Below are 16,022 nucleotides of genomic sequence, written 5' to 3' on the forward strand. Positions count from 1 at the left end.
TCATCAAAACAAATCAAAACAAACCAAACAATAGGAGGAACACGGCAACATATTGGCAAGCAAGAGACGGAGAGTGCGGCACCTTCTAGGAGGCCAAGAAGGAAGCCGCAAAACACCTGCACTGTGTCTGCAACTTTCAAACTGCTAGAAGCTAGTGGCTTGCCACTGGCCTGCCTCTTCAATTGCCATTAGCATTCCAATGGAAGCTATTCTTGGACAACTTTGCTCTGCTTGCTGCTAGTTCTGCCCCAGCCTACCATAGATAACCTTGCTCTTCCCTTGAGGTTCTGAGATGCCAAGAACTTGTCAACTTCAAAGGGCGGGCCGGGCTACATCTACTCAGCTGCCACAGTTTCTCCTTGCTAGACCTAGTGGGAAAGCATTTTGCTGAGATGCAGAAGGCAAGAAACGCAGAATACGGAGACGCGGAGCTGTCCCAAGTGCCGCTGCCAGGCGTCTTTCCGCAGAAGGAGCGCCCCGGAGCGCACCGCAACCGGCACCGTCGTCTCTGCGCAAAGAGCCAAAATATTTTCAAACCCGCCAAAACTCATCCAAAAATATTTTCAAACCCGCCAAAATAGAAAACCAGACAGAAGTGATCAATACATTCGAAAAAACCTGACAAAACATGATAAAGCCCACCAAAGCTAATCCAAACACACCAAAAACTGGGCTAAACAGAATCAAAACAAGTCAAAACCTTCTAAAAACCCGCCAAAATATTTCAAAACCCGTCAAAACTAATCAAAACCTTCCGAATACCCGCCAAAACATTCCAAATACCCGCCAAAATATTTTAAAACCCGCCAAAAGCAATCCAAACACTCCAAAACCTGCCAAGACAATAAAAACAACTCAAGAGAATACAAAACATTCTAAAACTGATCAAAACATTCTGAAAAGATCCCAAAATACTAGAAAACCAGTCAGAAGTGATCGAAACTTTCAATAACTTGCCAAAACATAATCAAAACAAATGAAAGCAAACCAAAACATTCCAAATGCCCGCCAAAATATTTTAAAACCCGCCAAAACTAATCCAAACGTTCCACAACCTGCCAAGACAATAAAAACAACACAAGAGAAAACAAAACATTCTAAAACACCACCAAAACATTCCGAAAACCCGCCAAAAGATCATCAAAACAAATCAAAACAAACCAAACAATAGGAGGAACATGGCAACATATTGGCAAGCAAGAGACGGAGAGCGCGGCACCACGGCACCATCTAGGAGGCCAAGAAAGAAGCCGCACAACACCTGCACTGTGTCTGCAACTTTCAAACTGCTAGAAGCTAGTGGCTTGCCACTGGCCTGCCTCTTCAATTGCCATTAGCATTCCAATGGAAGCTATTCTTGGACAACTTTGCTCTGCTTGCTGCTAGTTCTGCCCCAGCCTACCATAGATAACCTTGCTCTTCCCTTGAGGCTCTGAGATGCCAAGAACTTGTCAACTTCAAAGGGCGGGCCGGGCTACATCTACTCAGCTGCCACAGTTTCTCCTTGCTAGACCTAGTGGGAAAGCATTTTGCTGAGATGCAGAAGGCAAGAAACGCAGAATACGGAGACGCGGAGCTGTCCCAAGTGCCGCTGCCAGGCGTCTTTCCGCAGAAGGAGCGCCCCGGAGCGCACCGCAACCGGCACCGTCGTCTCTGCGCAAAGAGCCAAAATATTTTCAAACCCGCCAAAACTAATCCAAAAATATTTTCAACCCCACCAAAATAGAGAACCAGACAGAAGTGATCAATACATTCGAAAAAACCTGACAAAACATGATAAAGCCCACCAAAGCTAATCCAAACACACCAAAAACTGGGCTAAACAGAATCAAAACCTTCTAAAAACCCGCCAAAATATTTCAAAACCCGTCAAAACTAATCAAAACCTTCCGAATACCCGCCAAAACATTCCAAATACCCGCCAAAATATTTTAAAACCCGCCAAAAGCAATCCAAACATTCCAAAACCTGCCAACACAATAAAAACAACTCAAGAGAATACAAAACATTCTAAAACCCAACCAAAACATTCCGAAAACCCGCCAAAACATCATCAAATCAAATCAAAAACAACCAAAATATTCCAAAAACCGCCAAAATAATTTAGACCCACAAAACTCATCAAAACATTCTGAAAATTGCCAAAACATTAGAAAACCAGCCAGAACTGATCAAATCATTCAAAAAACTTGGCAAAACATCATAAAAACAAATCAAAACCAACCAAAACATTCCAAAAACCTGACAAAATAGTTTACAACCTGCTAAAACTGATCAAAACATTCTGAAAAGATGCCAAAATACTAGAAAACCAGTCAGAAGTGATCGAAACTTTCAATAACTTGCCAAACCATAATCAAAACAAATGAAAGCAAACCAAAACATTCCAAACAACCGCCAAAATATTTTAAAACCCGCCAAAACGAATCCAAACGTTCCAAAACCTTCCAAGACAATAAAAACAACACAAGAGAAAACAAAACATTCTAAAACACCACCAAAACATTCCGAAAACCCGCCAAAACATCATCAAAACAAATCAAAACAAACCAAACAATAGGAGGAACACGGCAACATATTGGCAAGCAAGAGACGGAGAGTGCGGCACCTTCTAGGAGGCCAAGAAGGAAGCCGCACAACACCTGCACTGTGTCTGCAACTTTCAAACTGCTAGAAGCTAGTGGCTTGCCACTGGCCTGCCTCTTCAATTGCCATTAGCATTCCAATGGAAGCTATTCTTGGACAACTTTGCTCTGCTTGCTGCTAGTTCTGCCCCAGCCTACCATAGATAACCTTGCTCTTCCCTTGAGGTTCTGAGATGCCAAGAACTTGTCAACTTCAAAGGGCGGGCCGGGCTACATCTACTCAGCTGCCACAGTTTCTCCTTGCTAGACCTAGTGGGAAAGCATTTTGCTGAGATGCAGAAGGCAAGAAACGCAGAATACGGAGACGCGGAGCTGTCCCAAGTGCCGCTGCCAGGCGTCTTTCCGCAGAAGGAGCGCCCCGGAGCGCACCGCAACCGGCACCGTCGTCTCTGCGCAAAGAGCCAAAATATTTTCAAACCCGCCAAAACTCATCCAAAAATATTTTCAAACCCGCCAAAATAGAAAACCAGACAGAAGTGATCAATACATTCGAAAAAACCTGACAAAACATGATAAAGCCCACCAAAGCTAATCCAAACACACCAAAAACTGGGCTAAACAGAATCAAAACCTTCTAAAAACCCGCCAAAATATTTCAAAACCCGTCAAAACTAATCAAAACATTCCGAATACCCGCCAAAACATTCCAAATACCCGCCAAAATATTTTAAAACCCGCCAAAAGGAATCCAAACATTCCAAAACCTGCCAAGACAATAAAAACAACTCAAGAGAATACAAAACATTCTAAAACCCAACCAAAACATTCCGAAAACCCGACAAAACATCATAAAAACAAATCAAAAACAACCAAAATATTCCGAAAACCGCCAAAATAATTTAGACCCACAAAACTCATCAAAACATTCTGAAAATTGCCAAAACATTAGAAAACCAGCCAGAACTGATCAAAACATTCAAAAAACTTGGCAAAACATCATAAAAACAAATCAAAACCAACCAAAACATTCCAAAAACCTGACAAAATAGTTTACAACCTGCTAAAACTGATCAAAACATTCTGAAAAGATGCCAAAATACTAGAAAACCAGTCAGAAGTGATCAAAACTTTCAATAACTTGCCAAAACATAATCAAAACAAATGAAAGCAAACCAAAACATTCCAAATACCCGCCAAAATATTTTAAAACCCACCAAAACGAATCCAAACGTTCCACAACCTGCCAAGACAATAAAAACAACACAAGAGAAAACAAAACATTCTAAAACACCACCAAAACATTCCGAAAACCCGCCAAAAGATCATCAAAACAAATCAAAACAAACCAAACAATAGGAGGAACACGGCAACATATTGGCAAGCAAGAGACGGAGAGCGCGGCACCGCGGCACCTTCTAGGAGGCCAAGAAGGAAGCCGCACAACACCTGCACTGTGTCTGCAACTTTCAAACTGCTAGAAGCTAGTGGCTTGCCACTGGCCTGCCTCTTCAATTGCCATTAGCATTCCAATGGAAGCTATTCTTGGACAACTTTGCTCTGCTTGCTGCTAGTTCTGCCCCAGCCTACCATAGATAACCTTGCTCTTCCCTTGAGGTTCTGAGATGCCAAGAACTTGTCAACTTCAAAGGGCGGGCCGGGCTACATCTACTCAGCTGCCACAGTTTCTCCTTGCTAGACCTAGTGGGAAAGCATTTTGCTGAGATGCAGAAGGCAAGAAACGCAGAATACGGAGACGCGGAGCTGTCCCAAGTGCCGCTGCCAGGCGTCTTTCCGCAGAAGGAGCGCCCCGGAGCGCACCGCAACCGGCACCGTCGTCTCTGCGCAAAGAGCCAAAATATTTTCAAACCCGCCAAAACTCATCCAAAAATATTTTCAAACCCGCCAAAATAGAAAACCAGACAGAAGTGATCAATACATTCGAAAAAACCTGACAAAACATCATAAAGCCACCCAAGGCTAATCCAAACACACCAAAAACTGGGCTAAACAGAATCAAAACAAGTCAAAACCTTCTAAAAACCCGCCAAAATATTTCAAAACCCGTCAAAACTAATCAAAACCTTCCGAATACCCGCCAAAACATTCCAAATACCCGCCAAAATATTTTAAAACCCGCCAAAAGCAATCCAAACATTCCAAAACCTGCCAAGACAATAAAAACAACTCAAGAGAATACAAAACATTCTAAAACTGATCAAAACATTCTGAAAAGATCCCAAAATACTAGAAAACCAGTCAGAAGTGATCTAAACTTTCAATAACTTGCCAAAACATAATCAAAACAAATGAAAGCAAACCAAAACATTCCAAATACCCGCCAAAATATTTTAAAACCCACCAAAACGAATCCAAACGTTCCACAACCTGCCAAGACAATAAAAACAACACAAGAGAAAACAAAACATTCTAAAACACCACCAAAACATTCCGAAAACCCGCCAAAAGATCATCAAAACAAATCAAAACAAACCAAACAATAGGAGGAACATGGCAGCATATTGGCAAGCAAGAGACGGAGAGCGCGGCACCACGGCACCTTCTAGGAGGCCAAGAAAGAAGCCGCACAACACCTGCACTGTGTCTGCAACTTTCAAACTGCTAGAAGCTAGTGGCTTGCCACTGGCCTGCCTCTTCAATTGCCATTAGCATTCCAATGGAAGCTATTCTTGGACAACTTTGCTCTGCTTGCTGCTAGTTCTGCCCCAGCCTACCATAGATAACCTTGCTCTTCCCTTGAGGCTCTGAGATGCCAAGAACTTTTCAACTTCAAAGGGCGGGCCGGGCTACATCTACTCAGCTGCCACAGTTTCTCCTTGCTAGACCTAGTGGGAAAGCATTTTGCTGAGATGCAGAAGGCAAGAAACGCAGAATACGGAGACGCGGAGCTGTCCCAAGTGCCGCTGCCAGGCGTCTTTCCGCAGAAGGAGCGCCCCGGAGCGCACCGCAACCGGCACCGTCGTCTCTGCGCAAAGAGCCAAAATATTTTCAAACCCGCCAAAACTCATCCAAAAATATTTTCAAACCCGCCAAAATAGAAAACCAGACAGAAGTGATCAATACATTCGAAAAAACCTGACAAAACATAATAAAGCCCACCAAAGCTAATCCAAACACACCAAAAACTGGGCTAAACAGAATCAAAACCTTCTAAAAACCCGCCAAAATATTTCAAAACCCGTCAAAACTAATCAAAACCTTCCGAATACCCGCCAAAACATTCCAAATACCCGCCAAAATATTTTAAAACCCGCCAAAAGCAATCCAAACATTCCAAAACCTGCCAACACAATAAAAACAACTCAAGAGAATACAAAACATTCTAAAACCCAACCAAAACATTCCGAAAACCCGCCAAAACATCATCAAAACAAATCAAAAACAACCAAAATATTCCAAAAACCGCCAAAATAATTTAGACCCACAAAACTCATCAAAACATTCTGAAAATTGCCAAAACATTAGAAAACCAGCCAGAACTGATCAAATCATTCAAAAAACTTGGCAAAACATCATAAAAACAAATCAAAACCAACCAAAACATTCCAAAAACCTGACAAAATAGTTTACAACCTGCTAAAACTGATCAAAACATTCTGAAAAGATGCCAAAATACTAGAAAACCAGTCAGAAGTGATCAAAACTTTCAATAACTTGCCAAAACATAATCAAAACAAATGAAAGCAAACCAAAACATTCCAAACACCCGCCAAAATATTTTAAAACCCACCAAAACGAATCCAGACGTTCCAAAACCTTCCAAGACAATAAAAACAACACAAGAGAAAACAAAACATTCTAAAACACCACCAAAACATTCCGAAAACCCGCCAAAAGATCATCAAAACAAATCAAAACAAACCAAACAATAGGAGGAACACGGCAACATATTGGCAAGCAAGAGACGGAGAGTGCGGCACCTTCTAGGAGGCCAAGAAGGAAGCCGCAAAACACCTGCACTGTGTCTGCAACTTTCAAACTGCTAGAAGATAGTGGCTTGCCACTGGCCTGCCTCTTCAATTGCCATTAGCATTCCAATGGAAGCTATTCTTGGACAACTTTGCTCTGCTTGCTGCTAGTTCTGCCCCAGCCTACCATAGATAACCTTGCTCTTCCCTTGAGGTTCTGAGATGCCAAGAACTTGTCAACTTCAAAGGGCGGGCCGGGCTACATCTACTCAGCTGCCACAGTTTCTCCTTGCTAGACCTAGTGGGAAAGCATTTTGCTGAGATGCAGAAGGCAAGAAACGCAGAATACGGAGACGCGGAGCTGTCCCAAGTGCCGCTGCCAGGCGTCTTTCCGCAGAAGGAGCGCCCCGGAGCGCACCGCAACCGGCACCGTCGTCTCTGCGCAAAGAGCCAAAATATTTTCAAACCCGCCAAAACTAATCCAAAAATATTTTCAAACCCGCCAAAATAGAAAACCAGACAGAAGTGATCAATACATTCGAAAAAACCTGACAAAACATGATAAAGCCCACCAAAGCTAATCCAAACACACCAAAAACTGGGCTAAACAGAATCAAAACCTTCTAAAAACCCGCCAAAATATTTCAAAACCCGTCAAAACTAATCAAAACCTTCCGAATACCCGCCAAAACATTCCAAATACCCGCCAAAATATTTTAAAACCCGCCAAAAGCAATCCAAACATTCCAAAACCTGCCAACACAATAAAAACAACTCAAGAGAATACAAAACATTCTAAAACCCAACCAAAACATTCCGAAAACCCGCCAAAACATCATCAAATCAAATCAAAAACAACCAAAATATTCCAAAAACCGCCAAAATAATTTAGACCCACAAAACTCATCAAAACATTCTGAAAATTGCCAAAACATTAGAAAACCAGCCAGAACTGATCAAATCATTCAAAAAACTTGGCAAAACATCATAAAAACAAATCAAAACCAACCAAAACATTCCAAAAACCTGACAAAATAGTTTACAACCTGCTAAAACTGATCAAAACATTCTGAAAAGATGCCAAAATACTAGAAAACCAGTCAGAAGTGATCGAAACTTTCAATAACTTGCCAAAACATAATCAAAACAAATGAAAGCAAACCAAAACATTCCAAACAACCGCCAAAATATTTTAAAACCCGCCAAAACGAATCCAAACGTTCCAAAACCTTCCAAGACAATAAAAACAACACAAGAGAAAACAAAACATTCTAAAACACCACCAAAACATTCCGAAAACCCGCCAAAAGATCATCAAAACAAATCAAAACAAACCAAACAATAGGAGGAACACGGCAACATATTGGCAAGCAAGAGACGGAGAGTGCGGCACCTTCTAGGAGGCCAAGAAGGAAGCCGCAAAACACCTGCACTGTGTCTGCAACTTTCAAACTGCTAGAAGCTAGTGGCTTGCCACTGGCCTGCCTCTTCAATTGCCATTAGCATTCCAATGGAAGCTATTCTTGGACAACTTTGCTCTGCTTGCTGCTAGTTCTGCCCCAGCCTACCATAGATAACCTTGCTCTTCCCTTGAGGTTCTGAGATGCCAAGAACTTGTCAACTTCAAAGGGCGGGCCGGGCTACATCTACTCAGCTGCCACAGTTTCTCCTTGCTAGACCTAGTGGGAAAGCATTTTGCTGAGATGCAGAAGGCAAGAAACGCAGAATACGGAGACGCGGAGCTGTCCCAAGTGCCGCTGCCAGGCGTCTTTCCGCAGAAGGAGCGCCCCGGAGCGCACCGCAACCGGCACCGTCGTCTCTGCGCAAAGAGCCAAAATATTTTCAAACCCGCCAAAACTCATCCAAAAATATTTTCAAACCCGCCAAAATAGAAAACCAGACAGAAGTGATCAATACATTCGAAAAAACCTGACAAAACATGATAAAGCCCACCAAAGCTAATCCAAACACACCAAAAACTGGGCTAAACAGAATCAAAACAAGTCAAAACCTTCTAAAAACCCGCCAAAATATTTCAAAACCCGTCAAAACTAATCAAAACCTTCCGAATACCCGCCAAAACATTCCAAATACCCGCCAAAATATTTTAAAACCCGCCAAAAGCAATCCAAACATTCCAAAACCTGCCAACACAATAAAAACAACTCAAGAGAATACAAAACATTCTAAAACTGATCAAAACATTCTGAAAAGATCCCAAAATACTAGAAAACCAGTCAGAAGTGATCGAAACTTTCAATAACTTGCCAAAACATAATCAAAACAAATGAAAGCAAACCAAAACATTCCAAATGCCCGCCAAAATATTTTAAAACCCGCCAAAACTAATCCAAACGTTCCACAACCTGCCAAGACAATAAAAACAACACAAGAGAAAACAAAACATTCTAAAACACCACCAAAACATTCCGAAAACCCGCCAAAAGATCATCAAAACAAATCAAAACAAACCAAACAATAGGAGGAACATGGCAACATATTGGCAAGCAAGAGACGGAGAGCGCGGCACCACGGCACCATCTAGGAGGCCAAGAAAGAAGCCGCACAACACCTGCACTGTGTCTGCAACTTTCAAACTGCTAGAAGCTAGTGGCTTGCCACTGGCCTGCCTCTTCAATTGCCATTAGCATTCCAATGGAAGCTATTCTTGGACAACTTTGCTCTGCTTGCTGCTAGTTCTGCCCCAGCCTACCATAGATAACCTTGCTCTTCCCTTGAGGCTCTGAGATGCCAAGAACTTGTCAACTTCAAAGGGCGGGCCGGGCTACATCTACTCAGCTGCCACAGTTTCTCCTTGCTAGACCTAGTGGGAAAGCATTTTGCTGAGATGCAGAAGGCAAGAAACGCAGAATACGGAGACGCGGAGCTGTCCCAAGTGCCGCTGCCAGGCGTCTTTCCGCAGAAGGAGCGCCCCGGAGCGCACCGCAACCGGCACCGTCGTCTCTGCGCAAAGAGCCAAAATATTTTCAAACCCGCCAAAACTAATCCAAAAATATTTTCAACCCCACCAAAATAGAGAACCAGACAGAAGTGATCAATACATTCGAAAAAACCTGACAAAACATGATAAAGCCCACCAAAGCTAATCCAAACACACCAAAAACTGGGCTAAACAGAATCAAAACCTTCTAAAAACCCGCCAAAATATTTCAAAACCCGTCAAAACTAATCAAAACCTTCCGAATACCCGCCAAAACATTCCAAATACCCGCCAAAATATTTTAAAACCCGCCAAAAGCAATCCAAACATTCCAAAACCTGCCAACACAATAAAAACAACTCAAGAGAATACAAAACATTCTAAAACCCAACCAAAACATTCCGAAAACCCGCCAAAACATCATCAAATCAAATCAAAAACAACCAAAATATTCCAAAAACTGCCAAAATAATTTAGACCCACAAAACTCATCAAAACATTCTGAAAATTGCCAAAACATTAGAAAACCAGCCAGAACTGATCAAATCATTCAAAAAACTTGGCAAAACATCATAAAAACAAATCAAAACCAACCAAAACATTCCAAAAACCTGACAAAATAGTTTACAACCTGCTAAAACTGATCAAAACATTCTGAAAAGATGCCAAAATACTAGAAAACCAGTCAGAAGTGATCGAAACTTTCAATAACTTGCCAAAACATAATCAAAACAAATGAAAGCAAACCAAAACATTCCAAACAACCGCCAAAATATTTTAAAACCCGCCAAAACGAATCCAAACGTTCCAAAACCTGCCAAGACAATAAAAACAACACAAGAGAAAACAAAACATTCTAAAACACCACCAAAACATTCCGAAAACCCGCCAAAAGATCATCAAAACAAATCAAAACAAACCAAACAATAGGAGGAACACGGCAACATATTGGCAAGCAAGAGACGGAGAGTGCGGCACCTTCTAGGAGGCCAAGAAAGAAGCCGCACAACACCTGCACTGTGTCTGCAACTTTCAAACTGCTAGAAGCTAGTGGCTTGCCACTGGCCTGCCTCTTCAATTGCCATTAGCATTCCAATGGAAGCTATTCTTGGACAACTTTGCTCTGCTTGCTGCTAGTTCTGCCCCAGCCTACCATAGATAACCTTGCTCTTCCCTTGAGGTTCTGAGATGCCAAGAACTTGTCAACTTCAAAGGGCGGGCCGGGCTACATCTACTCAGCTGCCACAGTTTCTCCTTGCTAGACCTAGTGGGAAAGCATTTTGCTGAGATGCAGAAGGCAAGAAACGCAGAATACGGAGACGCGGAGCTGTCCCAAGTGCCGCTGCCAGGCGTCTTTCCGCAGAAGGAGCGCCCCGGAGCGCACCGCAACCGGCACCGTCGTCTCTGCGCAAAGAGCCAAAATATTTTCAAACCCGCCAAAACTCATCCAAAAATATTTTCAAACCCGCCAAAATAGAAAACCAGACAGAAGTGATCAATACATTCGAAAAAACCTGACAAAACATGATAAAGCCCACCAAAGCTAATCCAAACACACCAAAAACTGGGCTAAACAGAATCAAAACCTTCTAAAAACCCGCCAAAATATTTCAAAACCCGTCAAAACTAATCAAAACATTCCGAATACCCGCCAAAACATTCCAAATACCCGCCAAAATATTTTAAAACCCGCCAAAAGCAATCCAAACATTCCAAAACCTGCCAACAGAATAAAAACAACTCAAGAGAATACAAAACATTCTAAAACCCAACCAAAACATTCCAAAAACCCGACAAAACATCATCAAATCAAATCAAAAACAACCAAAATATTCCAAAAACCGCCAAAATAATTTAGACCCACAAAACTCATCAAAACATTCTGAAAATTGCCAAAACATTAGAAAACCAGCCAGAACTGATCAAATCATTCAAAAAACTTGGCAAAACATCATAAAAACAAATCAAAACCAACCAAAACATTCCAAAAACCTGACAAAATAGTTTACAACCTGCTAAAACTGATCAAAACATTCTGAAAAGATGCCAAAATACTAGAAAACCAGTCAGAAGTGATCAAAACTTTCAATAACTTGCCAAAACATAATCAAAACAAATGAAAGCAAACCAAAACATTCCAAACACCCGCCAAAATATTTTAAAACCCGCCAAAACGAATCCAAACGTTCCAAAACCTTCCAAGACAATAAAAACAACACAAGAGAAAACAAAACATTCTAAAACACCACCAAAACATTCCGAAAACCCGCCAAAAGATCATCAAAACAAATCAAAACAAACCAAACAATAGGAGGAACACGGCAACATATTGGCAAGCAAGAGACGGAGAGTGCGGCACCTTCTAGGAGGCCAAGAAGGAAGCCGCACAACACCTGCACTGTGTCTGCAACTTTCAAACTGCTAGAAGCTAGTGGCTTGCCACTGGCCTGCCTCTTCAATTGCCATTAGCATTCCAATGGAAGCTATTCTTGGACAACTTTGCTCTGCTTGCTGCTAGTTCTGCCCCAGCCTACCATAGATAACCTTGCTCTTCCCTTGAGGTTCTGAGATGCCAAGAACTTGTCAACTTCAAAGGGCGGGCCGGGCTACATCTACTCAGCTGCCACAGTTTCTCCTTGCTAGACCTAGTGGGAAAGCATTTTGCTGAGATGCAGAAGGCAAGAAACGCAGAATACGGAGACGCGGAGCTGTCCCAAGTGCCGCTGCCAGGCGTCTTTCTGCAGAAGGAGCGCCCCGGAGCGCACCGCAACCGGCACCGTCGTCTCTGCGCAAAGAGCCAAAATATTTTCAAACCCGCCAAAACTAATCCAAAAATATTTTCAAACCCGCCAAAATAGAAAACCAGACAGAAGTGATCAATACATTCGAAAAAACCTGACAAAACATGATAAAGCCCACCAAAGCTAATCCAAACACACCAAAAACTGGGCTAAACAGAATCAAAACCTTCTAAAAACCCGCCAAAATATTTCAAAACCCGTCAAAACTAATCAAAACCTTCCGAATACCCGCCAAAACATTCCAAATACCCGCCAAAATATTTTAAAACCCGCCAAAAGCAATCCAAACATTCCAAAACCTGCCAACAGAATAAAAACAACTCAAGAGAATACAAAACATTCTAAAACCCAACCAAAACATTCCGAAAACCCAACAAAACATCATCAAATCAAATCAAAAACAACCAAAATATTCCAAAAACCGCCAAAATAATTTAGACCCACAAAACTCATCAAAACATTCTGAAAATTGCCAAAACATTAGAAAACCAGCCAGAACTGATCAAATCATTCAAAAAACTTGGCAAAACATCAAAAAAACAAATCAAAACCAACCAAAACATTCCAAAAACCTGACAAAATAGTTTACAACCTGCTAAAACTGATCAAAACATTCTGAAAAGATGCCAAAATACTAGAAAACCAGTCAGAAGTGATCGAAACTTTCAATAACTTGCCAAAACATAATCAAAACAAATGAAAGCAAACCAAAACATTCCAAATGCCCGCCAAAATATTTTAAAACCCGCCAAAACTAATCCAAACGTTCCACAACCTGCCAAGACAATAAAAACAACACAAGAGAAAACAAAACATTCTAAAACACCACCAAAACATTCCGAAAACCCGCCAAAAGATCATCAAAACAAATCAAAACAAACCAAACAATAGGAGGAACATGGCAACATATTGGCAAGCAAGAGACGGAGAGCGCGGCACCACGGCACCTTCTAGGAGGCCAAGAAAGAAGCCGCACAACACCTGCACTGTGTCTGCAACTTTCAAACTGCTAGAAGCTAGTGGCTTGCCACTGGCCTGCCTCTTCAATTGCCATTAGCATTCCAATGGAAGCTATTCTTGGACAACTTTGCTCTGCTTGCTGCTAGTTCTGCCCCAGCCTACCATAGATAACCTTGCTCTTCCCTTGAGGCTCTGAGATGCCAAGAACTTTTCAACTTCAAAGGGCGGGCCGGGCTACATCTACTCAGCTGCCAGAGTTTCTCCTTGCTAGACCTAGTGGGAAAGCATTTTGCTGAGATGCAGAAGGCAAGAAACGCAGAATACGGAGACGCGGAGCTGTCCCAAGTGCCGCTGCCAGGCGTCTTTCCGCAGAAGGAGCGCCCCGGAGCGCACCGCAACCGGCACCGTCGTCTCTGCGCAAAGAGCCAAAATATTTTAAAACCTGCCAAAACTCATCCAAAAATATTTTCAAACCCGCCAAAATAGAAAACCAGACAGAAGTGATCAATACATTCGAAAAAACCTGACAAAACATGATAAAGCCCACCAAAGCTAATCCAAACACACCAAAAACTGGGCTAAACAGAATCAAAACCTTCTAAAAACCCGCCAAAATATTTCAAAACCCGTCAAAACTAATCAAAACATTCCGAATACCCGCCAAAACATTCCAAATACCCGCCAAAATATTTTAAAACCCGCCAAAAGGAATCCAAACATTCCAAAACCTTCCAAGACAATAAAAACAACTCAAGAGAATACAAAACATTCTAAAACCCAACCAAAACATTCCGAAAACCCGACAAAACATCATAAAAACAAATCAAAACCAACCAAAATATTCCGAAAACCGCCAAAATAATTTAGACCCACAAAACTCATCAAAACATTCTGAAAATTGCCAAAACATTAGAAAACCAGCCAGAACTGATCAAAACATTCAAAAAACTTGGCAAAACATCATAAAAACAAATCAAAACCAACCAAAACATTCCAAAAACCTGACAAAATAGTTTACAACCTGCTAAAACTGATCAAAACATTCTGAAAAGATGCCAAAATACTAGAAAACCAGTCAGAAGTGATCGAAACTTTCAATAACTTGCCAAAACATAATCAAAACAAATGAAAGCAAACCAAAACATTCCAAATACCCGCCAAAATATTTTAAAACCCGCCAAAACGAATCCAAACGTTCCACAACCTGCCAAGACAATAAAAACAACACAAGAGAAAACAAAACATTCTAAAACACCACCAAAACATTCCAAAAACCCGCCAAAACATCATAAAAACAAATCAAAACAAACCAAACAATAGGAGGAACACGGCAACATATTGGCAAGCAAGAGACGGAGAGTGCGGCACCTTCTAGGAGGCCAAGAAGGAAGCCGCACAACACCTGCACTGTGTCTGCAACTTTCAAACTGCTAGAAGCTAGTGGCTTGCCACTGGCCTGCCTCTTCAATTGCCATTAGCATTCCAATGGAAGCTATTCTTGGACAACTTTGCTCTGCTTGCTGCTAGTTCTGCCCCTGCCTACCATAGATAACCTTGCTCTTCCCTTGAGGTTCTGAGATGCCAAGAACTTGTCAACTTCAAAGGGCGGGCCGGGCTACATCTACTCAGCTGCCACAGTTTCTCCTTGCTAGACCTAGTGGGAAAGCATTTTGCTGAGATGCAGAAGGCAAGAAACGCAGAATACGGAGACGCGGAGCTGTCCCAAGTGCCGCTGCCAGGCGTCTTTCCGCAGAAGGAGCGCCCCGCAGCGCACCGCAACCGGCACCGTCGTCTCTGCGCAAAGAGCCAAAATATTTTCAAACCCGCCAAAACTCATCCAAAAATATTTTCAAACCCGCCAAAATAGAAAACCAGACAGAAGTGATCAATACATTCGAAAAAACCTGACAAAACATGATAAAGCCCACCAAAGCTAATCCAAACACACCAAAAACTGGGCTAAACAGAATCAAAACCTTCTAAAAACCCGCCAAAATATTTCAAAACCCGTCAAAACTAATCAAAACCTTCCGAATACCCGCCAAAACATTCCAAATACCCGCCAAAATATTTTAAAACCCGCCAAAAGCAATCCAAACATTCCAAAACCTGCCAAGACAATAAAAACAACTCAAGAGAATACAAAACATTCTAAAACCCAACCAAAACATTCCGAAAACCCGCCAAAACATCATCAAATCAAATCAAAAACAACCAAAATATTCCAAAAACCGCCAAAATAATTTAGACCCACAAAACTCATCAAAACATTCTGAAAATTGCCAAAACATTAGAAAACCAGACAGAACTGATCAAATCATTCAAAAAACTTGGCAAAACATCAAAAAAACAAATCAAAACCAACCAAAACATTCCAAAAACCTGACAAAATAGTTTACAACCTGCTAAAACTGATCAAAACATTCTGAAAAGATGCCAAAATACTAGAAAACCAGTCAGAAGTGATCGAAACTTTCAATAACTTGCCAAAACATAATCAAAACAAATGAAAGCAAACCAAAACATTCCAAACAACCGCCAAAATATTTTAAAACCCGCCAAAACGAATCCAAACGTTCCAAAACCTTCCAAGACAATAAAAACAACACAAGAGAAAACAAAACATTCTAAAACACCACCAAAACATTCCGAAAACCCGCCAAAAGATCATCAAAACAAATCAAAACAAACCAAACAATAGGAGGAACACGGCAACATATTGGCAAGCAAGAGACGGAGAGTGCGGCACCTTCTAGGAGGCCAAGAAGGAAGCCGCAAAACACCTGCACTGTGTCTGCAACTTTCAAAC

Source organism: Passer domesticus, chromosome 3 (assembly GCF_036417665.1).
Source record: "Passer domesticus isolate bPasDom1 chromosome 3, bPasDom1.hap1, whole genome shotgun sequence".
NCBI classification, from domain to species: domain Eukaryota; kingdom Metazoa; phylum Chordata; class Aves; order Passeriformes; family Passeridae; genus Passer; species Passer domesticus.